The sequence below is a fragment of the Gasterosteus aculeatus genome, chromosome 20 (assembly GCF_964276395.1).
Source record: "Gasterosteus aculeatus chromosome 20, fGasAcu3.hap1.1, whole genome shotgun sequence".
Classification (NCBI taxonomy): domain Eukaryota; kingdom Metazoa; phylum Chordata; class Actinopteri; order Perciformes; family Gasterosteidae; genus Gasterosteus; species Gasterosteus aculeatus.
This window is the reverse complement of record NC_135707.1, coordinates 15,802,588-15,829,540: the sequence shown is the minus strand read 5'-3', so window position 1 is coordinate 15,829,540 and position 26,953 is coordinate 15,802,588. Positions and strand designations below refer to the sequence as shown.

The window sequence follows — 26,953 nt, the reverse complement described above, 5'->3', positions numbered from 1 at the left end:
AGCAACCTGGGTATGTTTCCCTTTGTGCACTGATGTGGTAACTAGTGTAACTTGATACTGTAACACAGTAAATGATATAATGCAAAAAGCAGAACGCCTCCTGTGGCATTTCAATATGAGGATGAAAAGCAGTAAGTCTTTTTGACAGCCTCTCGGCTTCCAGCGTGTACATGTAAAAATGATGAATGTAAAGAGAAATATCCATAAGTGCTCAAGGCCTCCTGTATTTCCCACATATGCCTTTCTTTTTTTACACAGACATGGCAAGGGCACTGTATGCAAAGACATAACTGACAGTTTTACAGTGTGCATAAAACTGCTCCGCAGAGAGAGCTGCATACTGATGTCTGTACTGTTCACCAAACAGCATCAGGAAGCTCCTGGAGGTATTAGCATGAGCCTACTGGAGTTAGTTACTGACCCGTTTACGTGACAACCAAGCAGTAGTTACTTTACAGGCTCACATACAACCAATATCATCACGCATGTGTAGATTATTTCAGATTAAATCATCTAAAAATTTGTGAAACGTTGCATGGCAGCCATGCATAATGCTGCGTTTACAGACATTCAACGGCAACAATGTAACTATAGCCACATAATGAGCACGTACCGCGCACTGGATACTTAAAGTACATTATGTTGATTGTGCTAATACCAATGAAATAACAATATGCCATTTTAGACTTCCACTTGCATTGGAATAGTTTTTAGGTTCAGTGTTGTTATTTTCCACAGAAGGTGTATGAAAAGCATAAAAAGCCTGTCTTGAAGTTACACATAACAATAAAGTTACGAATGGTCCTTCCACTGCTTATGGTTACATGTTACACGTTGCATCTACATTGGAAAAACATTTAGTTTCAGAGCTAACCATGTCACTCACATGAATTCCAGCTCATGAGTTGGTATTAAATCTATCATGCGATGACTTTGTCCAGAGCCAGTGTTTGTTTGTCAATTCCCCGCTGCTGTGTGACAAACAGAGCTGTGGAATCACTGCCCGTGTAGATATTAAGATATTAATCGCTAATTCTAAGATCAAGAAAATCTAAGAATATTGAGTTTGAGGTCTATTACATATTTATGACTATTGTGTTCCATTTCTTCCAAAAGTCCCCCTGAATCCACAGTGTTAAGACCTTGTGACCTTGTGACCTTGTCTACACCTGAAGAAGCTCCACCCACAAGAACAATGTGTCGCCTATAAATGTCTGTGATTAGCAAAGAATAGATGTGACAGTTGATTAATGTTCCGGGTCCAAACAGTTTGTAGTCTAAATGTACAATAACACTTTTAAGGATGCTAAGATAAAATGAAGAAAAAACACAAATGAAAGAACCCAAAACCACTATTTCTTAAAATCTGCACTTGCTTCCTCCTGCAAAACTGCTCAATAACCTCTCTTACTTTAGGTTGTTTTCCACTTGTAACATGTCTCAGTCACAATAATCAAAACCTGTAACCATTAGTGAAGCTGCCTGTTGTTCTGGAGGTAAAATCTCCTTTTGTTTTGTGCTTCAATGAAATTCAGTCAAAACCAACCAGATCTGTATAGTAAATAAACACTGTACAGTATTCAGTGCAGAGGTCATTATGCTGCACATCACCCAAGCACCAAACTGTTGCATCCACCGCCAGTCCGTCCCGACCAATCCCAGGACTGAGGAGTAATGAGGATAATGCAGAAAGCTCTGGGGTAATGTAAGAAGCCCTTGTCGTACAACCGATAAACAAATCATTTGCTGTAATGCGTATGTTATCTAAATAACGATATCGCCGTGAATAATGTGATTTGAGCGACAACAAATGGCCGCTTGATAAGAAGACCAGGGATTTACAGCAGTCTGTGGGGACAAACGTGATAGCAGTGGAATAAATGTAATCCTAGGCACGATGCTGTAATTCAATCTTTAGCTAAGATCTTCACGCCGTGTCCGGGGCCTCCGCCGGCAGCCACACGGCGCCGCATCCCCCCCCCCCCCCAGATAAATTCACGACAGTCTGCGAAACGCAGCCATAAGCAGTGACACTGGATGATTTCCCGCCTCTGACAAGCCCCCGGTATTGAGTATGATAACACTTACTTTGTCTTCATCCTTGGCTGGAGTATAATATCAATCCGTTTGATGATCCAGCAAACCGAGTCGAGCACTTGTGTATCAATCTTCATACATCGCTGCCTAGTGTCTAACAAAGAGCCCAGAATGGGATCATTCAATCACTCCCGGGCTCCGCTGTGTTTCGGTACACTTGGCCTTCTCTGCAGCTCGAGTGCTTCACTCCCTGTCAGCATCTCTCCTATTCTTCAGCCCCGTCGCTCTCTTTCACTCGCGGAGGGGGGATGAAGACACAAATTGCAGATCACCACGGAACCGCGTGCTTGTCATAACTGAATGGCACGAAGCGAATATGGAGGAAATACGGAGGGTGCGTCTTGTCGTGGCCTCACCTTTCCCGTGACTCATCTCGGCTTCTGACACTCATAAATCACTGCTCTACGTTTGAACTTCTCACCTAGCTGTAATATGTCCCTAATTATCTGTGTCATCCCTTTATATGAATGTATTCTCTACAAATATTGATCTAGTACAGAGCCATACAATAATGCCGTTAAAATGCACTATAAACCATCTAAGTTTGGCAATAGGAATATGAACGGTTTACTCAAAATCTCACTGAAGTAACATCTGAATGTAACTTTCATTGAGGTTGGATTTACTGCAAAATATGCAATACAGGAGTTACACTTTGCTGTTAATGACACTTATCTTACAATCAAAGCACTTTTAGCATAGATAATGGTAAAATACTTCTATATACTGGATACACACACAGGTTAAAATGCTTGAATGCAACGGCAACATTTAGTTCTGCTTCCAGCAAAGGTTGACAAAAACAAATAATATAGTTTTTCCACATAATGTGTTTTTGAGCGATAGAACATGTAACTCTTTATTTGTGTATACAGCAACACAAGTGGACCCACAGCACACTGATTACGTTTGTGTATCTACGCGGACCATCTCCATTAAATGTGCCTTTGCAGCAGCGTTTGGTGCAGTGGGAAGACGACTATGAGGCGGCGCTCTCAGCGTGAAATATAGCTCAATCAATGGACAAACAGCAATCAACTTTTACTTGTCAGTTTTGATATATCCGATCATAGCTTTGGGTTGTTTTGCGATGTCTAATGTTCTGTGAAGATGGGCCTTTCATATTCTTTATTGGTTCCCTCTCTTTATTTTTTTCGCCCCCATCGACAAAAAAATGTGTTCGTACTTTTGTGAAATGAAACCTCAGAGGGAGAGAAAGGGGAGTGTGGAGGGGAGGAGGGGAGAGGGGAGGTGGGGTGCAAACAATGAAATTTAACCCGTTTAAAACTGTATCATTTTCGGACCATACCTCAGGGCGCTGGGTGTTTATCGGCGGCACTGGAGAGGCAGAGATCACCGGACTGGTAATTGTTTCCTCTAAATCTGCTGAGCTCTGAAGAACACCAAGTGCAGTTTTTCATCAGACACAGAATGAGAGGGTAAAAGGACAATACTAAGAAAAGCAAAAATGCTTTAGTCCATCATGTTGGTTTTTATCACTTCATCTAACAAGTGAGTAAGGCCACCAGCCCTCCTCACAACGTAATTATAAACCCAGCTTTCGCCACCGCTGTGTTCACTGCGACAACCTTTAGTTTCTGCCGCTGCTTCGCGGCATGCGGCGCTTTTTTTTTTTCTTTGAATAAAGCCAGAAATACAAAGCAAATTGCACACGTTCTTTAGATTTGACAGAAACAGAAGGAGAATTGAGGTGTTTTGAAAAGCACCTTAGCGCTAACTCCATTCGACATTTGCCGATTGAGTCAAAGCTCAGCAATGGGCCCGATATCTCGTTTAGCCGTAAAGCGACGTGCTCCCCACGCAGCCACAGAAAAAGACATCAGAAAGGCAAAGTACTGCCAGTCTCCGCTCGGACCAATTTGTCTCCGTCGCTCCGGTCATATAAACACTGAATGATTTGGCTAAAATTGTGCAGAGAATCTTATGGGGATTTTTTTTTTCTCCTCACTTTATTTTCATTATAGCAGCAAGTATGCTGAAGGTTTTGGATTCTACGCGTGCGTTTAGCTTTGAAAGTCTCAGATTTAGTGCCGTGGTATTGGCTCATTTTTCATATCCATTGTCGGCTTGTCAGGGTGTCATAGTTGTTTCGCAGAGCTGTTAGATCAGTCCAAATGTATAAATCATCCGGGATCTGACACACTCATTTAATTTGGGGGGCCCTGGTGCAGCAGCGGGCCTATTAATGAAAAATCCCTGCCCTGTTTGCTGAGTGGGAACATTCTGCCTTTTTTATTTTATTTTTTATTAACATGGATATTCTGTATGATTTCCCTCAGTAACCTGCCTGCCGGCCTGGCACGTGGCCATTTATCATCATATGTCATGTTTGTCAATCTGTTGAATTCTTTCAGGCAGAAGTCCTTACGAAAATCACTTTGCATATTAAGAAAAAAAAAAAAGAAAAGAGGGGGGCAAACTCAGAGGGCGCCAGGTGGGCTGAACCTCTCACATTCCTCAGTGCAGCGGTGGTTCCAACCCCGGAGCCTCTGTTATTGTTTTCCATCTGTGAAATAAAGTAACAGGTACTTAATGTACCAAAAACAATTTGTACAGCGGTTCTTTTCCCCCATTGAAGGCGTGCACGGCTTGCTGAGGGCTCCCCTTATCTCAGCGAGGCTAATCCATTTTCACACTGCGCTCCGGCGCTCTCATTTTACAGCTGAGAAGCTCTCCGGCTCCACGCTGGGCCTGAAATGGGACCCTAGTCACTGTGGCCCCTTGGAGTTTGCGTAGGTAAGTGTGCAGAACAAATGCTGAAAAGTCTTTAAAAAGTTAAAGAGACTAGTTTGGATTTTTTTTCTCCCTCTCAGTCCTCTCGAGTCCCACCTGATCACCTACATTTTTCCTGCATGTCACAGTGAGTGCTGCTGCGCTTGAGTCGGAGGAGAGTGTTTCTTACTGGAGAAGCATGCAAAAAGACCCACACCAGTTATTCTGTGCTGGTGTAAAGTAATACATGTTTTTTGTTGTATTATTTGTTAGTATTATTTATGTAATTGCATAACTGCTATATGATATATGATCTATTAAAATGTACAATATCTCTTAGCCTAAATCTGATGTAATACTGTCAAGTCCATTGGTGTTTGCGCATTGATACAAGGCCACTGTTTATTAACAGAAAAGTATTAAAACCACATGTGTAAGCTGCAGTGTGAGCTACATAAAGGGGAGCAAATGGGATTGATTATGGTTAAAAATGATGATCGCAAGACTTGATGGGTGAGTGCTCCACATAAAAAAAGAGCCAGGATGAGAATATAAAGCAGTATCGAGATAAATTACTTGAAACTACTTGAAAGGGCAAATAATTTCTTTTCTAACAAAAAAGATATATTCCCCTCAAAGTTAAACGACGTGCATCACACCAGACTGTGTCCTGAACAAAAAGCTGGCAGGGCCGTCGCCTGGTAATGATATGGGGGGTCCCACAGCTTTCGCATGAATTACTATCTAATGGGGGGCCTTCTGGTGGTCTGGTATCATGGGTGCTTGGACTCAAGTGCTGGTTTCCCACCCCGAGGCGTCTGTTTGAGACGGTCAACCAATACTAAACTGGGGTCACCCTGGTTCTAAGGTGGGGAGGGAAGAAAGAGCTTTTAGCACAATCACATTAAAATGTGAAAACACAAAGTTCTAACGGTACAGAAACCGACAAGCGCGCCTCTTTGTCAAGTGTCTGTCGTTGTATTCAGAGGTTCCGACAACATTCCCGTCACCTCCTCACACATATCACCGACAAACTGCTTGGATTTACTTGCAAGTCGTGCTGCTAACCCTTCGCTATCCCATCGTGCCAAGTCATTTAAGGCATCTGTGGCCTCTCTGGCCCAGCCTCCGCAGCCCCATCAGCCCCCCGCCGCGGCCCACCACCGCGCATGCCCACTCGGGCGGGCCAGTGGGGAGGGCAGACGGGCCAGGGCTCCCAGGACTCCCAAGCATCCAGAGCAGCTGGAGGTCCCATCTTCCCATCCTGCTTCTCAGTGAAACAATCAAAACAAAGAAGATCTATAATAAATCAGTCTCTGGCTCTATCTGGGAAAAAAATATGGGGGTGCGGGGGGGGGGGGGGGGGGGGCTCAGTCAAGGAAATATTCTGAAGCAGTTTTGAGAAAGCGGGGGTTAAAAAATGGCTTTGACGCTGCAAGCTTGCTTGTGTGAGTCCTCGTACCATCAGCTGAGAGAAAGTATAAGTGAGCGAAATGAATCAAGCCAACTGTAACGGCTCCTTTCACTCTAAAGGACGCCGAATAATTGCTGGTATTTAAAAAGCAAAAAAGCAGCTTGATAAATGAAGAACTCCTTACTACTGCTCACCAGGCCTTCATCCTGCAATTTACAAGACGCATCTGAGGTGATGGGATTACCTCTGGACTGTGCATTTGCAATTGTGCATAAGTGAATGCACAAGTCTGCTGATGTGATTCACAGTTCAAACTTACTTAGCCTCATTGCGTTAACCCCTCTAGCCTAAACAACTGTAATGGAGAGCATGAAACCCCCCCCCCTACCCCCCTCTCCTCTTTCTCTCCTCACACACACTCGTAGTCTGACCACCCCAAAGCTAATGCAGTTGGCTCAGAAGGTCATCTGCAGTTCACCGTGCGGTCGGAGATAAAGAAACACGTATTCTCTTTTTGTGTTGGCTCTTCCAGGGATGGAAAGGAAAAAAAAATAGAAAAAAGGTGGGAGCTGGTGAGACGGACGGCAAGATACAGCCGATATGGTGATTTGTTAATTATGCCATTGTGTTTTTTTCTCGTTTTTTTTCCTCAAATGACCTAGAAGCTTTAAATGGAATTTTAGGACTCCTATATATTACATCAGATTACAATAGTTTCTTAAACAGTGGTGTATATTTTTCTAAGCCCACCACTGGGCCCAATTGTTTACTTTTAGATGAGCTGGATTCTTTCTCTCCCACTCACTTGGAGTGATTTGAAGTCCGCTCCGTCATCCATTTAAACCGACGCCGAGCGCGGCCAAGCTAGACTGCATCTGAATGGGCCTCGGAGCCGCCGGAGGAAGAGATTCATAATCACCGGCGAGATGACAGGTGGATCAAATTTCTAAACTTTTTTTGTGCGAGCGGTGGCAGGCTATCAGTCAGCGGGGCAGAGATGGTGTTTTCTTAACCCCGGAGTTGCATTAAGTTGACATCCTGCTGCAGCGGAACTAGGTGACATATTGATGTGGAGGGAATATAACAAGGGGAAAGACTTAAGGGCTTGGGAGGAGGAAAAAAAAAAATCACAAGCAAGGGAGGTTTGGGGGTTTTATGGGTAACAGTCAAACAAAGCAACCGTCTTTTATGGGCTGTCTGTGAATATGCCTCCTGTCAAACGATGCTCCGGCAAGTTTGTTTCATGAGCATAAAAAAATGCAACTAAACAAAAAAGAAAAGATTAAAAGAAGACACACATTTAAATCAATGATTGTGATATTAAAGGTGTGCTCAAAAATAATGTTACAAGAGCCAAAACATTCATCTTTAATCGATGTAAATACTGAATGGACACACTACAGCAAGTTTTCAATTTAGAACTTGGATGGCGATGCTTCCCCCCCCCGTTAAGCCGAGGGAGTATATTGGTGAGGCGGACTAAAAACCCATGCATCAAATCAAAGTGGAGAGTGTTACTATGAGCATGAAGACAAACTGCTCTCACGTCGCTAAGTACAGAAGTCCATGTTCAGTTACTTTGTCACAAATCACTGCAAGGCTTCTCTCCCGATCCGTCATTTCGGGATTACCGGGGAGTTCGCGTGGCGCTTCCATCGGCACACAAGCCTGTCACCTGCTCAGTGGGGGTAATAATTGGTATGAAATAGCGTTATGGACAGCTGGTGAGGTAAGAATCCACTCCGAGGATTCCTGTTTTACGCTTTGTCAGGGTTCTCGGTTCTTCTTCTTAACCCTCGGCTCTTTTTCTTTCCCCCCTCACCAAATTCTTTTTTTCTTTTTTCTTTTTAGGGCCATGGATTTGCTGTCACGGAGGCCTGACACTCTTGCTGACACATCTGTCAGAAAATATATATATATATATATATATATATATATATATATATATATATTTTATAGCCATTTTCTCATTCAGTCATCCTTTTTCTGACCGCTGCGCTGGAGAGTCACACAGAGACGAGATTGATGGAATAAAGAAAAAAAACTCTATGCTTGTACATTTAAATTTAACCCAATTTAACCCATCCTATGTTTCCCTTTTGTAATTTCTGTCACTCCCAGAGTTTATTCCTCACGGGCCGGGAGGGACAGATGGGACTGGAGGTGGGACTACAGGGAAAGGAGAGTGAGCAGTCACGCCGCATGACGACGCACTGCACGCCTGTATAGAACAAACAGGCAAAGAAATCCGTACCAGACCGGGATGTGTGTAGCAAATCACACGCTACATGACATGCATCTGACGGGGAACAAGAGGAATTTGTTACGCTCTAACACTTGAGAAAAGATGGGAAGGAGATGGAAGGAGGAGGAAAGAACACAAATCTGAGAGAGGGAATTGCCTATTTTTTCATCACAGATTATTTTACGGGGTGAATGCCATTCCTGAGTTGACTAAAAACGAGCCAAACTAAATATGGAATATTCTGAATTTACGAACTGCATTGTGGCAGGAAAAAAAAAGCAGAAACATGTGTGCCGCCCCCCCCCCCCCCCCCCCCCATCACCCAGTCGCTGTTTGTTCCTTAATGCAGCTGGTATTAGTCTCTCAAAAGGCCCGGCTGTGTCTGCCATCCTACTTGCCTCACATATTCTTTTCTACGGCTTATCAGTCGGAAAGCCAGGGGAGCTGTCCAGTCTCATTCTCTCACTGGAGAGCACATGTCAGGACCTATTTGCCACTGGTTACTTTGAGAGTGACATCAGCGATGACCCCTTGACCCCGGCTGACGGAGAAATGCTTCTGCAATAGTTTTCCATTACAGAGGCGAGAGAGCGCGGACACCAGACGGATATGTGAAATGAGAAAATAGGAAAACTGGAAAAGGCATTTAGACCTGTATTTGACCTATCATGTTTCGGCTTTCTGCGGCAGGCTTTTATGAAATGAGTATTTGACCCATTAACAAATCCTTTGTTGTTTCTCTCGGATGTTTTCCACGACCGCCATGCGACGGCTATTACAGAGGACAAAGCAGGGGTCATCACAACGACACACATAGCAGCGATTCACTCGGCTTTCTCTTTTTTTTTGTGTCTTGATGACGTGTATCTGCTTGTCAGTCTGGCTATGTGAGGATCAGCCTCAGACGTATCTGTAGAGTCTCGTATTAAGGGACAAATTGTTGCGACTGAGCTTTCGACATGCCTCTCAACAGGTTGGAGACCAGCGTTTTTATATAGATCTGAGCTGAGCTGAGTGGACGGCGATGTTTGTTCATCCAGGGGCACGCTGCTGCAGATTGCCATTGCAGCTTTTCAGTGCAACAATGACTGTCGTCACACCAGCCGAATCCCTTATAGATTTCATTATCTGAAATAGAAGCAGTGAGGATGAAAAGCACCTGTGAACAGAATGTAACAGAAGCGTGATATCTCAGTATTGATCATATATTAGCCTTTTTTATTATAAATACACCCAAATAATGTTGTTTTAATATTCGCTACATTAAACTTGTCCTTTTATTAAAACACCAGTTTGCCATTTTTCTAAACGCATTCATCCGCTGTCTTCCAGAGAGTGAAATGATTACTATCAGATTAACATCACTCTTGTGTCCGTACACAACAGCCCTATTCTAAGCTCAGCATTATTATTGGTTAATGTTGAAAAATCCGATATCGTGAATCAATGGTTCTGTTTTCTCTTTATTTTTGGATAAAAACGCTATAGAAAAATGACCTTACAGTTGTTTACTTGCTGGAATGTACCTTTTAGGAACCTTTTATTTTAGCTTATTCCATTTGTGGTGAAGACATGTCACATGTCACTAATCAATACGAAATGTATAATCCCTGTAGGAGTTTGTGCTGCATTTTCTTGTGTCAGAGTAACTGCCACCAACGAGAACAACATTCCCTCTGGTTGTGCTGACTATGCAAAGCACAGATTATACGACACATTAGCTCAACCATCAGATCCCTGGTTTTGACACAGCAATATAGTCTGTGACACTTGTAAATCTATTATATAAATCGTATTAATAGCATCTGTGCCGCCCCATCAAAGTGTGATTGACAAATTACCCGCTGTAAACCGCGCAGGATGAAGGAAACTGCGCGGGAAGATGTCCATTTAGAGCACTGATTTATGTAATATGACAGGGATGCGTTGATGGGGGCACTGCTGCCTTATCACCCATTATGCTTCCCCACAGCTCATAAAGACATATGTCAGCACGCGAAAGCTTCGCAGGTCAGTGTGAAGAGACGGGAAGCGTTCCAGCTAGTCCACTGCTGGCCTTTGCCTTCGTGATAAATTGCATTTATGAAAGCTGCAATTACCTGATTACCGCTCTGGCTCCCACTCACTAGCAGGACTCATCACGGCCCTGTAATTTCATTCAAATTCCCCATGAACCTTCATCCGCAGTGTCAACACAACTGCTATTGTGACCCTATTGAGTGTAAGTAATGTCCTCTGGGGTCATCACAGTAGTAAGTGAAATAATAAGCTGTTTCTTAACGTGAACGTCAGAGGTGAATAGACGGACAGATATTAGAGGTATGAACATTGCAATCAGGATGTCTCCTCCTTCGCCGCTGGAGGATGTGACAGGTGCTTGCTGCATGCTGGGGGGCAGGGGGGGGGGGGGGGGGGTCATGTAAGCAGCAGACATTGTGACATACCCCCCCCTCCCCAGACCATCTCCACCACGAGACCCACAGTAAGATAGCGGGCGTATTATCATTTTTCCGTTTCTCCTTTTCCAACGGCCAAACTGACCTCCCCAGACCTCCCGACGCTCTCGCTCCTGCATCCTCGGACCGGCTGCACCCCGAGGGCTCACGAAACAATTTAACTGCTGGGCCGGAATGGGCCCTCCCACGGTCCACCATCTCTCGCACAGCGTGGAAGCGCCACTTCTAATTCTGCCTCCACACACGGAGCTTAAGATTTTTATACGGCGCTAAACTCTTCCATTGCATCAAAGGTGATCAAGTAACAACGACTGAGTTTTCCATCTCCAGGAGGCGCCTCTCGACGTGAGCGCTGGGGAGTGTGAGGTTGATTTCCTCACGCATTCATAAATTCATTAGTCTAAACTTTTCAGTGTATCAGTTACATTAGGCCTCATTAACTTCTTTTTTCCTGCTTTATATTAGCTAATTAGCTCAGGGGTGGCCACAAATTAATTACCAACTTCTACACCCTCATGCAATTGCATTGTGCTTATTTAGTCTCTCCTATTAACTTTTAATCTTTTCCTACTCGTAAAAACAGGCAATTAACATTTTTTGATAAACAAAAACTATGCTATCTCAGGGATAATCAGCAGCGCTGCATGTCGTCCTGACAAAATTACCCTGTCAGCTAATTTGACCCTCGAACCGTCCTCAGTCCAGACTGGCTGGTTGAAAAACAGCATGTGACAAAAGCGTGACCTTTGTTTTTTCCTTTTTTTCTTCTTTTCTTTTCTCCAGCACTAATTTCCTTGCAAACAACGCAGATTCGTGTGCAGCAGATTTCACATGACAGACGCCAATCGCCGTGTTTTAGAAAAAGGAGATTTCCGTTCTCCCTTTTGCTCGGTGTGAGCGCGGCAATCCGGTAAAATGACAGCGGAACAGTGAGCGCGGACGTACTGCAGAAAGTCTTCAATTCTCCTCAGTGTATTTCAATAAACACACACAATGGCTGCTTCATTAACCCATTGATTCATTAATGCAGCCATCATTCTTCCTCATATTCACAGGGCGCAAACACCGACGATACGAAAGGCAACAGCAATGATAACTCCAGTCGCGGTCGAATTCCTGTTAAGGCACCAGGCGGCCATCCGCTTTGATAAAGAGGCTCATTTATACGCCGTCTCCCAGCTCACGGTCATCCTTCTCCATATTCTGTCTATTGACCCGGGTTGTTCCTTTTATTACAAGCAGGTTTTTTATTGAAGGATGATTACATTGAATGATGTCAAGCGAGGGGAGAAAAGATCGACCAGAATAATGACGTTCCGGAGAGGGAGAACGCGATGGGGATGGGCGGAGGGGTCGATGGCTGCGGCTCGCCCTGTCTCTCTGTGCGGCCCCGCAAATTGAGTCGCTTCCTTGCTCATCCATTATTTAAGGCCGATAGGACTCCCTTGGCAACTATGGATTTGATAATCATTCCCATGTCCATATTAAATATGTGACATAAATATCACAGTAGGGGCTTGTCAATAAGAGCAGCAGTGTGAAACCGGGGCGTAAAAGAGAAACTAATGTATGGATATGAGGCGGAGAGGAGATGAGGAGCTTGTGCCGAGGTTTTCCTGCATCCGCACAACTTCCAGTCTCCTGAATAAGTAGGCAACACATTAATTAATGTGTTTTTCAGAGATTCTCTGTATTCCTGCACTGCCGTTTTAGTCTATAAAATACCATGACACTGCCATCATTCCAAGCTTACCTTATCTTCATTTCTTATTAGCCCATTTTAGCAAGCTAAGCTAAGAAGGTAACCGTAATCAATATAATTTTAAATAATTGTGAGAATGCCCGGTGCCAGTACGGCCACCAACAGCGTGCTGATGAAAGCTCATGGATGAGAGGCTCCACACGCCACGCTGTCACAAGCACGTGCCGCTCGTCCCTTTGCGCGGTGATACAGTTGGCGGTTGTAGTTTGACTGAATGAAAATGGTTCCTACGTGAAATTGCTCACAGCAAAGTCTCTGGATTAACTTGAGTAAGCGAATTGTTGATTTCTGGGAAGTTTCATTTTTCAAATGCATTTTTCTGGAGCTTTAAACACAAAAAAGTGTCGCTTGGTGATGCCACAAAGGTGATATCTCCAACACTTCTCACACAAAAGGCATCATTTTAAAGGAGGACTTTCACCTACGCATTGGCTGGATATTCAGCAAACCTTTACTGTTTATGATTAATAAGTTATTTCCGATACAATACCAGAATGTGCTATCGAATTCGGCAATAAAGGCTAAAATAGAATATCTATTCATACAAACACGTCTTTGTGGGCAAAGGAGCTGTGCGCAACTGTAAAAAGAGGGTGTCGGGTTGTAAGTCACCACATAAATAAAGGTGGAGAAAGGGCCGATAACAAGAACCAGCATCTGCCGAGCAGGCGGGCAGTATGTCTCCTTTCTGGACTCTTTGTCTCTTGTGATTTTCTCCAGCTGCTGCCCATGAATACTGGCCTATGCGCTCTAGATTAAAGCACAACACATGTTTCTCTGCAGGCTAGATTATATATCATCCCCTGATAACCAATGACAAAACGCTCCTACATATTGTCCCAGAGCAGAGACCAAGGGAGGAAAAAACACGTTTGGACGGGAGATATTGGTTACCCAGCTGTTAGACTTCTGGACCGAAAAGACAGACTTGTTAATTTATGTTGACATGAATATATTCTTATGCCGTTTCCTTCACCTTATCATATAGTACTTATCGAGTTGCTTCTATTCTGCGAGGCTGCAAACACACACACACACACACACACACAACAGAGTGTCCAAACTCTTCTTCAACCACTTTTCTTTAGCAACAGCAGATGAGCACTTATCTTCCACCGGCCTTTAGCAGAAGACGCGCACAGCGCGTCAAGCTGATTGACACCACCCCGGCAGCGGTCTATGTGTCTTGCCACTGAGCATGTTGGATGTCACAAGGGTTTGTTGGTTGGTTTGGTCTTTTTCTCAGCTTCGGCCTGATGACAGTGAGGGTGAAGTGAAGTCTGAGCTCTTCCGAGGATCACTCTCTTGTGCTTACTTTGGACCTCTTGAGGATGACAGTGATTCAGTGCTGCTCAGTGAACAGGATGCTCTTTCATCCTTTTCTGTCTGGGTGGCCCCGCGGCTGCCCTTTCCACTGTGGGGGTAAGTTACCCATCATGTTAAAGGGGCAAAGCAGCACCATCTGATATTGTACTGTATTTAAGCAATAAGGCTCGAGAGGCTGTACCAGTGTTAATTTCGTGGACGAAAACTATGACGAAAATTTTTCGTTAACAAACCTTTTTTCCATGACTAAGACGAGACTAAGACGTGACGAAAACGATCTTAGAAAATAAAAAATATGACTAAATCTATTCTAACATTTGTCGACGAGACGAGACAAGACGAACATGTTGGTGGTTGACGAAGTCACGATGCTTTTCCCACTAAATTCGCACGCAGCTGACAGACAGGCAAAGTACGGCGGATATTAACGCGTCATGATGACGTCATCCACGAACCCAGAACACTCGCATCGGTGCAGCGGTGGTTCTTATGCACCGACTACGGACCGCGACGACTATTTTACGCTTCGGCGAGTTTGAATGTGCGCTTCGTTAGTTTAGCTCCGCTGTCTCGGTTTAGCTGACTGTCGGTCCGTTACAAACACGTCTAACGTAATAAACTCATTGCAGGTTCTGAAGCAAAGAAAATAATGTATTGCACCGATTGTAGGACGTTAAGGTCTCTTTTGTTGGGACAGTGGAAACAATAAAGGACCATGAAGTTTCCGGTGGCCGTGTCAAAAGCATTGCAAGTAAACAGACAAAGACAACAAAGTGTTGCGTTTAGATCCCTGGTCCTCATGAAGTTGTTACACTTTTGCCAATTTGTTAAATTGCCATGCAAAGAAATGCTTTGCTAGACTAGACTAAAACTAAGAAGGATTAAAATGACTAAATGTGACTAAAACTAATATGCATTTTTCGTCTAAAGACTAAGACTAAATCAAAAATAGTTGCCAAAATTAACACTGGGCTGTACTTTATGGTGTAATAATAACGGCTCTGGAGTTTTCTTAGGCCCGACGCGCAGTAATCCTCGAACTGTTACATTGTTGAAGATAAAGTACGGCCTCAGGTACCGTATTGCTTTTATTACACCGTTACCAGCAAAATTATAAATAGTAATCAAATAGGTGCCTTTTAGCACAAAATAGTTGGAGCCACCACGTTGTGTATCGCATTTCAGTAGTCTAGAGAAAAAAATAGGCCCTGTACGTGTTTGTTAACAGGGTCTCATTCATTCAAATCTCTCATGACGTCCACCTGAATTGTCCGGTTGCAAAAGCTTGCATTGCCCCAAACCGATCATTTCTGATGTTATGGGTCTTTTTTCAGCGATCGCCACCGAGCTAAACGCTAAAATCTAACCTGCTAATTTGAGTCCGCAGTGATATGGAACGCTCGGGTCAATGTGAACAGCAACTGTAGACTATCGCTCAATACTGCACACCCAGTGACTCTCAACCAATCAGAACGCTGGATTTCATCTACCCGTATTATAATACAAGTTATGCTGTATCTTCTCAATGTGAATGTCATAATGCATACAGCAGATAAAATAGTTCACAGTTAGCCAGGCTGTGACAGTAGATGTCCATTTGTTAGACATTGCATATTTAATCTATTTAATTTAAAAGGCCTATTAAGAAGCTATTCTTGGTTTTATTATTTCATGCATTCTACAATTGGCCAGGTGGACAGTGTGTCTCACCGAGATGATGTTCAAGAAGAACCATCAACAAGCACAGATGGAAGGAACAGCCTGTGTCTGCATTCTTGGATGGGATTTAGGCACTTTACCTGTGTAAAACGGGTTTTAATTATATATATATATTCTGCTTTTATAGTATACATAGGCCTAATGTGTGATGCTATTCATATGAATACTTTCTTTCCGACGTTCATATTTCTATGGGCTGTTGAGTCACAGTAATAAAAATATATACATATCAATCAAGGTCTTTGCTCACTTACACTGACATGCTGTGACTTTTCTTCCTCTCTGTGCGGTTTACCATGGCTCTGTGTACATTATGTAGCCCAAACCTGAATGCTCTGCCACGGCCATGTTTTGTTTCCAACAAGCTCTGGTGAGGTCTAATTCTTGGACAGCAGGCCGTGGACAATTGCTTAACCTAATAAGTCATTACATTGTGATTCGATCTGTTGTGAAGCGACAAGTAAAGTTAAGTAATTCCCCGGCCACATACAATAGCAACAACACATATTAGCAACAACAAGCTAACAACTTCAACCACAGCTGTCCGTTGTTAGCACAAAGGGGGATAAAACCCGAACATTCATGTACATTTAATTTAGTCAAAATAATTTTTTTTCTGTAAAGTCCACAGTAATTCAACACTTAACCAATAACTGTACGTATACTCACCACAACCTGTGTGTCAACTTCATGTTTTTTCTTTATTATTCATTCGACAAAGTTTTTTTTAGAGAATCATCATTTATAAAGCACATATCTGGCAACTCCAGCGTGACAAGCTAATGATGTCTTGGGTTTCATATGGTTTGGATTTCAACCATGAGAGGAGCGAGGGTTTATTTTTATATGATGGCGATTTATATCATGTCTCTTTGTAAGACGGAACAGAAGGCAAGTCTGCCTGACCATCTAATTTCAAGATTATGCATTTGATTAGATTAATTTGTCTTGTCTTTCCCTCATACTTCATATGCTCTGCTGTCATGTTAACTCTGATATCTTACTTGTTTACAGGCAATTAAATATTAACTAAATGAGAAAAACATATGGATGGTTTTTCATGGAAACACTGAAAAATGCTGCCTTACTTTTTTACACCATTGACAACTTTACACCATTATTACACAAGAATGTTCCCAAACAATAGTATTATTCTGAAATGAAAATCTAGTGCTAACAACGACAAATAAGGAAGTTTAACAGGTTTATGCTGGTGGTGAAATGTCCGTGAAAAGAAAATAGCCGTTCCTTTCCAACCAGCCACCTCCTTTAATGAGAGTACCCACTGTCATTGGAGCATCAGGATGGAGGTAAGTATCAGTGGAGCAGGGAAAACAAATTCAATAATAATTAACTTGGGTCATCTACTCATCTGCTATGGCTCATAAACCTTAGAGAAAATGTCCGAGAACTTTTTGCAAAGCCTTTAGGTCCCCCACATGCCTGCGAGAGATGCTCTGCACACACCAAACTCAAACTGACCACCTGTGCCGTGTCCAAAACATGCTTCTAGACAAGAGGCCAATGGCTGGGCTGAAGGTCTTGATGAGCGACTAATAATTCCCGTTAGTAGCACATCCATGCATTTATTCATGACATGTGTATGACAAAAAATCGTTGTTGTGTGTTTTGCTGTGGTTGTAACGTACATTTTGGTGCATAGAAAAAATAACAACAGTGGGTAAAGAGAGTTTGCCACCTTTGTCGCTTGGAAACCACTTCTTCCTCTTCACATTTCTTCCACTATCTTTCACCCTCGCCCAGACAGAGTGTGGCCCCCTTCAGTGTGCCGGCCCTGTCTGTGTGTGTCGTATGAGCTGCTCTCTATGCTGGCTGTCAGCTGGCTGTGGAGCGAATATCAGGGCTGCCTCTCCGGCTGGCAGACCCAATCACACTCTGGAAGCCGGGCTGATTGGACTGACATACTCCATCAAACCCGGCATCAAACCGCCTCTGACCATACACTGGGGTCTGACTGGTTCGGACATCACAGAGTGGTGCCTGGTGCAGGCTTTTTTTTTCAAACAATCCCAATATATAGATCACAGAGGTTTCTTTCTCACTGCCTCATTCTTGGAAGAAGTCCTGGTTGTCTACACTCGCAGTAATGCATGTGCACTTGCCTTTGTTGCACAATAATTATTATGAAATTGTATCCGCTTTGCGTCCATGTCATGGAGTTCCAAGGGACCTATTCAGATCTTCCAGACTTCTGCAACGTGTGCTGTTTAATATCAAAGCATGTGGCATCAAGACTTTGCACGCTTTGAACTGCTTTTAATCCGAGCATCTCAACTAACCATACCGCACTTCCCAAATAAAACTGTGACTGTTCTTCGTTTGACATAATTAAGTATTTCATATAATTGGTTCGACTTTAATCATCTTTAATCGCTCAAATATATTCTAAAATTGAAATGTTTATGAGAACGTGGGATTTTTGTGGGAATGATCGCAACCCCGAAAGCCTTGGACAAACATGTTGAACCTTCTAATTATGTATAGTCGAGGAAGTAGGCTGAGCATATGTGCTTGCGTGTTTCGTTCGGGTGGAGGTAAAATGTGTCCGACTGTGCATGAATGCAAAATGCAATGTTAGTGCTCAAAGCCGCCTATTAAAGACACCTTAATGGAGCATTTGTAAATCATTTAATTGCCCGCTTTATGTGACGAGCGGTGGACCCATCATACACTGTCCTCTCCAAGGCTGAAGAGGTATGCCAGTCATTGTGCCATTGTTTCGCCCAATGACAACAATATGGATCGAAATGCACGAGTGCTGCTTAGACAACATTTACCTCTCAACTCCACATCCGTTATGTGGCAATTTGAAGCCCAGGGGGTCCCGCTCGGAAACAGAAGCGAGAAACGTTGGGCCTGTTTTGCAAGAGCCGAGGAGCTGCTGCCGGAGACGCATCCGACTGTCCTCGGCCACAACAGGGGGTGATGTCATCACTGCTGCACCACACCAACAGACACATATAATTAGTCTTTATCCTATATTCAACAATAAGGGTTGAAAGTCAATGCTAGGGTATCCCCTGTTATTGACTAGTGTTGAAGATGCAGATGGGGATTAATAGACTTCAGTCGCTCATAACAAACATTTTATATTAATAATGATAGAAATGGCAAAAGTAGTGCTACAATAAAGGAAACATTCCCAAAAAAGAAGTGGAAAGTACTTCACAAAAGGAAAAAAGTATATCTAAAGCTGACTGGTGATACAGAAAATATTGAATCAAGAGAGGCAACAGTAAAATATGAAAAGCAGTATTACATGAATACTGAGTGGTATGCTTAATACAGACGTTATTCAAAAGATCTCCTGATTTCAAAGTAGCAACGATGTCCCGTTTTAAATTCCTCCCATATAAAAGGGGCTGCAATGACCTGCTGCATTGCATTTTGTCTTTTCACTCCCGGAACATGAGGGGCCGAGGACACAATTATATACTCCTAGTGGCAATGTTCAATGGCTCCACTGAAGGCGGAGGTGAATTAATGATACATTTATTCATTATCATTTTAATATAGCCACAGTGCACAATCAGCTGCCATACAGCGAGACAGAGCTGGGAAAACAAATTAGCAGAAAAGCCTAAGGAATATTTTTCACCCTCTATTCTGCATCCTCGTGGCATATGGCTACCTATTTGCAACAAGAGTGCATTTGCAGATATATAAAGAAATCAGCGCAGGGACAAATAAAATTATGTAATAAAACTCGACCAAGAAGATATATTGCCAGTGAAGCATATGGCACTGTCAAAAATTATCACTTGAAACGCTAAACTCGAAATACTGGCAAGTACAATTTCAACACGTTCCACCCTAAATGAATTAATTCACTTCATTATAGAGCAGAAAGGTAGGAGTTATAATCGCCTCAATTAGAGTGAAGCCATAAAGCCAAGATAATGTATATGTGATTTCTTTTAATTTAGCTGCCATCTGTTTGTTGCAATTGAACGCACTGTAATATTTAGCTTGTCATTAGTTTGTTTTTCTCTCAGCAAAACAGGTCATTGTGTATGAGCAGACTAATGTTTGAGTACAATAGAGCCGGGCTTACTGATTTCCTTTGATAACAGAGTTTGAGTGCATTAGTCGCAACAATAGCTGTACGTGTGTGGAAGCATTCCAAAAAAGCAGAATCCTTTATCGCTCGTGTTAAAGTCGCCCATGTTTTCTGCAACTCCTCCATGCGAAATAAAAGGTAAATCAGGGACAAGCGCCGCTACTGTATGCAGCGGCAAAACACTACAGGGGTTGCGGAGCGCCTTTCATCTGGTTCGACTACTAAAACTCTCTCAATAGTTCTCCAGAAGCCTCTCAAGCATATGTCTCCTCATCTGCTGATCTTGGCAAACACTTGGCTGTGTAGATGAGGGGTGCGAAGGAGAAGACGAAGAGTCGAGTCGCCTCCCCTCCCTGATGGCCTCGCAGGCCCCCGCCGCCTGGCTCGGCTGCTTCACACAGAGCCCCCCCCGACGCCCTCCCCAACCCCCAACCTGCCATATGGGAGCCATAGCGCTTTTTCTTTATCATCTCGTCTTTTATGCCTACTGGTTGTGGGGCTGCCTTTGTTGTTTAGGAATAATCAAATGTTGATAGCATAGTTCAAATGGACCATTAAGTATGTGAGAATGCTCTACGGAGATGGAGCAGATAAGAGACCAGGAGCCAGGCAGTCTGCCACGTTCAATAGCCAGCCTAGTGGTGGTGCTAATTTGATTATAATATAGTCATCTCCGAAGATTAGAGCTATTCAATTAAATATTCTAATTAACCTGAAGTATTAGGCAAATGATGCTAATTACAAATATCCTCAAGAGAGCCGGCTTGGATGAAAGGCTCGGCTCCTGACTGATACTTCAGACCACTGTCTCGTAACAAGATGTCCTATATCATAGACTCGGCGAATATTAAATTCCTGGCTAATTTGCCTCAACCCCATTTGTTTAATGGGATTTGCATTTTGTTTGAAATTGTAATAAACATGTGTACCCGGCTCTTAACTTCACAAAGAAAGTGCACTCTTGGGGTAGCTTAGTATTTCTGTTTACACAGCTCCCCAGAACATTCTCTCTCACGTGCACACATAAACAAACACACACACACACACACACACACAGCCTGGCCCATTAAACTCAAAGTGCTTGCACTGACTGCAATGTAGCAGCATTTCTTTTCAGGCCTCTGAACAACACGAGATCAATTTTTCTAAAGTGGGTGTTTCTAATAATTAGGAATATATTGATTAATGAGGCGGTGTATGTAATAATAATAATAATGTTCATTACTTCCACACGTTGTGTGTCTGTGTGTGTGTGTGTGTGGAGAGAGCCTGGGATTCATGCAGTAACAAATTTATTGAGGGAGCAGCCCGTTCGGGCCCAAATGCTTTGTCTGAAATCATGAAATCATCATATTTGACAAAGGTTAGAGGGAAAGCAACGCTATCATAGTTCAGAAACATGTATGTGCCTTCAGTGATTACTTTATATTCATAGTTTTCCATTCCAAGGTCCTGAATATGTCATGTGCATAATGCCGGCCCTCAGTGTGGCATTAGAGTCACTCCAAGCAACGTGCCTCAATGAGGCAATTTTCTCACTGCCTAAGAGCATCAGCGGGGCGCCATTCTCAACAAAGACAGAGTATGACATGTTATCCAAGCATACATCTGCAGGACAGAACTATACTTTATTAAAGGAAAATAGGATTTCACAAATGTTTTGACAGGCAGGGGCAGGTGGAGGGGTAGCGGGGATGCATGGTGGAGAGGGGATGGGGAGGGGGGTTTGAGGAGGCTTGATTCCTGGTTCATGACGTTTTGTCAGAGGGGTTCGGTAAAAGGGAAGAGGGAAATGTGAAGAGCAAATGCTTTGAGGTTGTAAAAGTCAACAAAACATTCTTGACTAATTGTCTCATCTTTGAGAAACAAATCATAGCATCAGAGGAAAGAGGGCGGGGGGGGCTGAGATGAGCACTTGTATCCAGGCAACCAAACACACAATGAATCACGTGATTGCAGATTAACTTGGACGAATCCAAATAGTAGTTAAACGTGCCTCTAAGCTTTTTGGAAATATACCTGAGATCTATTCATGGTTTGTATTTTTACTTGATTAATATAAGTACGTACATTTGGTATTTGTTTTGAGTAGAAAGGACATTTAGATGTACTACGTTTAAAATGACCATATGATGTTGGTCTATTACGTATACATGAATTACTTAATTTAAGGAAAATATTAAATATACATTTATTTATAAAGAAAAAAATATATATATATATTTATATTTATATATATGAATATATATATATATATATATATATATATTTATTTATTTATTTATAAGGTATAATACATTTTTAAAGCAGCTGCAATGTTTTTTTGGACTGTGCAGCCCACAACCTTTCTGTGTCTTTCTTCACTCTCGCAGCTCTCATAGTTTTGCTCTCAGTTTCAGTGCATCTCCTGCTCAGAACCAAAAGGCCGGCTCACCAAGGTAACTGCTAGCTGGCGAGCACAGTGGAACAAAGGAGCTGGATACTTATAGTCGAACGTGGTGGAGACCAAAAGCAGAGCAAACAGATTAGACGTGAACTCACCAGCTGGCCAGCGGCCCTTGTTGCCTTGTACGCCACTGCTTCTCAGCTTTGTCGCAAATTTGAAGATTTAAATATTGGTTCCAAACACTTTGGTCTTAAAACTCCATGTCATGTTTCAATAGTAAGACTTTTTGCTTCCCTCCTTTAATTCTTTTTGTGGTCAAATCATTATCCAATTAATACAAAAATTGTGTACATAAACATGAACTTTGGCTGAATTAAATTAATTTTAGATGCAGGACTCATACTGCTCAGTACAGTACTCAAAAAGGCGGGCAGATAATGCTCAGTGCTGGAGCAGTTCAGTCAGATGATCGGCAGTTTGATTCTGGTCTCAGATGCTGTGCTGGAGAGACTAGAAAGGTGAACATTTTCTACGTTTAATATATCTTTCGCATTGGGGTCGTCGTGGCACAGAGGTAGATGGGGGTGCGCTGGGAACCACAAGGTTGGTGGTTTGAGTCCTGGCTGCCCCATGTCCCATGTCGAAGTGTTCCTGAGCAAAACACCTAACCCCTAATGGCTCCCCAGGCAAAGATGTAAAAGCCATGGGTTAAAAATGTAATGTAAGTCGCTTTGGATAAAAGCGTCTGCTAAATGACCTGTAATGTAATGGAACTAATGTACGTATAGTAAGGAAATAAACATATCCACCACTACCTACTGCTATACTCTGTATAGATGGCTTTTGAAGCATTTTGAATCCCACAAAAAAATGTAAAAAAACGGTCATTCCAACTCCCCGGCATGCTGTGCAGACATGATCTCCCCTGAGCGTGGATGCTTGATACAGCAACTGTATTTACTACTGAGGGATATCATACGAGTCGGCCTAAGCCGAGAGGGATGATATCAGCTTTTGTTTGAGCCTCCGCTACGTGGAGAGACAGTGGTAAGTACTGTACACCTGTCTCATTAGGAGAACCATGTTGTTGACCCAGTGTATTAGCCTGGGCCTAATCCTGGCGGATCTGAACAGGCTTCCCTAAGCCTCTCATATGGATAAATCTTCCCCTGAGCCACCATGACAAGGCTGCAGCACAATGGAAAAGCGGGCCACACATTGTTGTGCTAACCCAAACAGTCGCAGATTACGAGAGAGGCCGGGTTTTGTTGGTTTATTGGCAATATTACTGTCAATTTATCACTCTTACTGGCAGGCACCGCATGGGGGCTATTTGCATGACAGACACACACAATAAGCAGAATGACACACATTCCTTTAATGAAACCGCATCCACTGGTAATTCGGGGGTCATTGAAGCTTTCTGGTATTTTGACACTTGAAGTTATGGAAGATAATCCCTGGCATGTAAGTCATTATTAATTAGGCACTCAAAGCAATACTTGACAAATTAAAGAAAAACACTTGCTTACAGAGAATGGGCATCACCGCAAAAATGAAACCAGAGGCCTTTGAGCTTAGATTAACATAAAGAATGGAAATGTGGGAAAACTGCTCGCTTGGTTCAACAGCCTGGTTCTGACCAAAGGCAACAAAATCCTCCCACCAGCTCAACTGAAGCAAACGTATTTAAACGCCTTTGTTTTAATCCAGACAAAAAAACAGATTGTACGATGACAACCAGACTGGACGAGAATGCCTTTTTTTCTATCTTGGTGTGTGTACGTATTTGTTGATGGGTTAATGAGTGAGCTAAACTGTAGAGGGGCCAGTATCATGTCACTCTTGTACAGGAAGAGTCTCGCTGTTTTCCCCCCATTTCAGTAGTTAGCTAAGCTAATCAGCTGCGGCTTATAGTTTCATATACAAACGTTAGCGGAATATCATATTGTAGTTCAAAACTATCCTCAACGGAGCAAGTAAGCAAATTTCCTACCAACTAACCTTTTAATAGCTTTTGTCCCACTATATGTCAATTTGACTAGTCAGAAAAAGGGCTGCAGGTAAATAGAACTTTATCTCCACTAATAGGGTCCAATCCATTGAAACTATAAACTAAGTTTTAACTTTTTATTTAATTTTAGTCTGGACGCAAGTGGAAACAATTGTGAACTCCTAAACATCAGAAAGTGAGCAGAAACGCCATTTTGTACCATTTGGCGTCACAATAAAGTTCTTTAGAAAGGATTTCTGGGTGTTGAAGGACTTTAGTCTAAACTCCTGCTACCAGTCGTTACCATCAACACCTGAGTGAGGCTTTACAACCAGCGGGATCGCAAGTTACAGGCAAAGCGTTCGCCGCTTTCACCAGTGTGGACGGCCAGCCATCATCAATGTCATTTTAAGAACGAGGCAGAGACAGAGATGGAAACAATGACGCCTAATTTGGACTGGAAGTAGAAATCAAAGCCAATCACAAAGCTCCCTTTCAACTTATTGACTCTTTTTGTAAACATCAAGATGGGGAGATTGATTATTGAGAGAAGTTAAAGCAGTGTTGACTGCTTCTGTCATGCCTTTGTCCTTTCTCTCTGCTGTCGTGCTTCACATTTCCATTCGCCACAGCTAGCAGCGGTATGGCTTTCATTATATGGTAAAGTATATGTGTTATATATTAAATCTTGAATTTGTGTGTCTTTAGAAATGTCCCTGTGGCTTAAAGCGTGGCACTAGCCATTCTCTACTGTAGAACACAAAACCCAGCGTGCCTCCGAGGAATAAACCCACTCTCATCATCGCAAATCTGCATCCCGAAGCCCGCTGAAGAGGAGAGCTGGTGATTGAACAAAGCGCTCAGTGGAAGGAAGCTGTCGAAGCTGTGAGCCCCGCGTGCATCGCGGCTCCGCCGCGCAAAATGCAAATGTCAAGTGACACTCGACAAGTCTGTGATTAAGATTTAACAGAGAAAAATGTGTGGCGAGGATATTAGCCTAACTAAGACACATCAGCTGGCTCTCTTCAGGGTGCCCAACCCCGTCTACTCACATGCCTTGTGGGGCCACTATGAGCAGGACACATAATGGGAGATGTTGAAGCTAGCAAATAAAGCAGCATGCATGAGAAGAACGCAACGTGCATCCGCCTGATGATTGACTTCTTTATTGGGTCCATTTAGGGATAAAAAACTTTTGGTTTTTGTTTGGCCATACAAGTCTCAGATACAACACTGAGCTAAAGATTTGTCAATAACTGCGCAGGAGGTCAAACAACACTGGGAGGGAACATGCAGAGGAATCCCATGAGCGCGCTCACGGACGAAGGTCAACGCCGCTGCAGCACTTAGCAAGCCGCTATCGTCACCAACCAATCTCTCTGCTGCAAATCTGCTGCGAAATTTAAAAAATTTAATTTGTCAACGTCTTTCTATCATATGCTCCATCACTGTCCGAGCCAGTGGCAGGGGCCAGAGGCCCGTGGGGAAGCTGGAGAGGGGGGGGGGGGGGGGGGGTGAGGTGCTGCGGGGCCAAGGCAGCTGCTCTCGGATGGGAAGACGGCGCTGTGATTAGGCCCTCACGTTGGCTGGAATTGTCCCGGACAGCCTAGAAATCAGATTATTAACTCTGATACCAGGCTCTCTGTCTCCTGGCTGGGATTAGCATGAAAATTTTGATATGGATCGATAAGCAATCTTTTCCACTTCTTCACAATCTCCCAAGGCTTCATTAATCTGAGTGTATGTTTATGTCAAGGAATTAAGACATCCCCGTTAGCCTGTCATCCCTCTCCGCAGCGCACACACACTCACACACACACACACACACATTAACACACACCCCGAGCTGCGCTCTCATAGGATGCATAACTGGAGCATCATAGAGATTTATCAAATCAGGTCTCTACTTACCACAAAGACAATGGCCTCCCGTGCCTTCATCCAGCCTCTCGGGTCTGCCCGAAGATCACAGTTAAAGACAATATAGCTTTACTTTACAATATTCCTTATGCCTGATTTAAGGTAGACACATTGTTCCCGCAATGCATATGTTTAGAGACTGCAGAGTAAGTTGCTCTTAATAAATCCACTCACAATCTTATCGTATTTTATATCGGTTTCCTTTTTTAAATTTTACAATAGATGTTAATACTTTCCGATGGAAAGTGGTGAGACAAAACAAAATAGAACTTAATCTCTTTTAACAAAGATGAGTATTTTAAACATGAGGACGTAAGAAAGTGGAATGTAAAGTCAATTTACCAATGAGGTTATATTTGCCATTTTAGGCCTAGAAGCCTCTTCAACAACTTTTAAAAAAGCAGGGGTAACATATTATTTAGGAACATCCAACATTTTTAACTTATAAAAGGTTTTACATAAGTGAATGGAAAGAAAGACACAAATGTTTGGTCAAACAAGGAAATGCTAAATGTTTTATCATTTTTCAATCAATTTTGCATTTGTTTCACTGTATTACTGTCAGCATCCTGGAGAGCTTTCCCATCTTGACTAAGTTTTCAAAGCCACGGCCTGATTTCTTGTGACAGATTGTTGGAGCAAATGCAGACCAGAAAGTCATCATTATGTGTCTTAACATTTTGTTGAGTATAATTCCGTTTTTTGTGCGCCTTAGTGGAGGTGGTGTCAATACACACGGCTCATGTGACTACAGAGGTACAAACCAGCTGTGTAAGTAGCGACTCCCGTGACTAACAAGAGATGTGAAAAATCACAGTGAA

The 26,953-nt window shown here is 42.9% G+C and overlaps 1 long non-coding RNA gene across 1 annotated transcript in view; it reads left to right on the top strand.

Moving 5' to 3' along the window:
* The window catches only part of LOC120811001 (uncharacterized), a 61,327-nt gene extending 56,277 nt beyond the window's left edge, over positions 1–5,050 (top strand). Inside the window, exons 3-4 of the long non-coding RNA XR_005710288.2 lie at positions 4,781–4,854; positions 4,932–5,050. This is a non-coding gene — a long non-coding RNA (uncharacterized LOC120811001). The remainder of the gene's footprint in view (positions 1–4,780; positions 4,855–4,931) is intronic.
* The last annotated feature ends 21,903 nt before the right edge of the window (positions 5,051–26,953 follow it).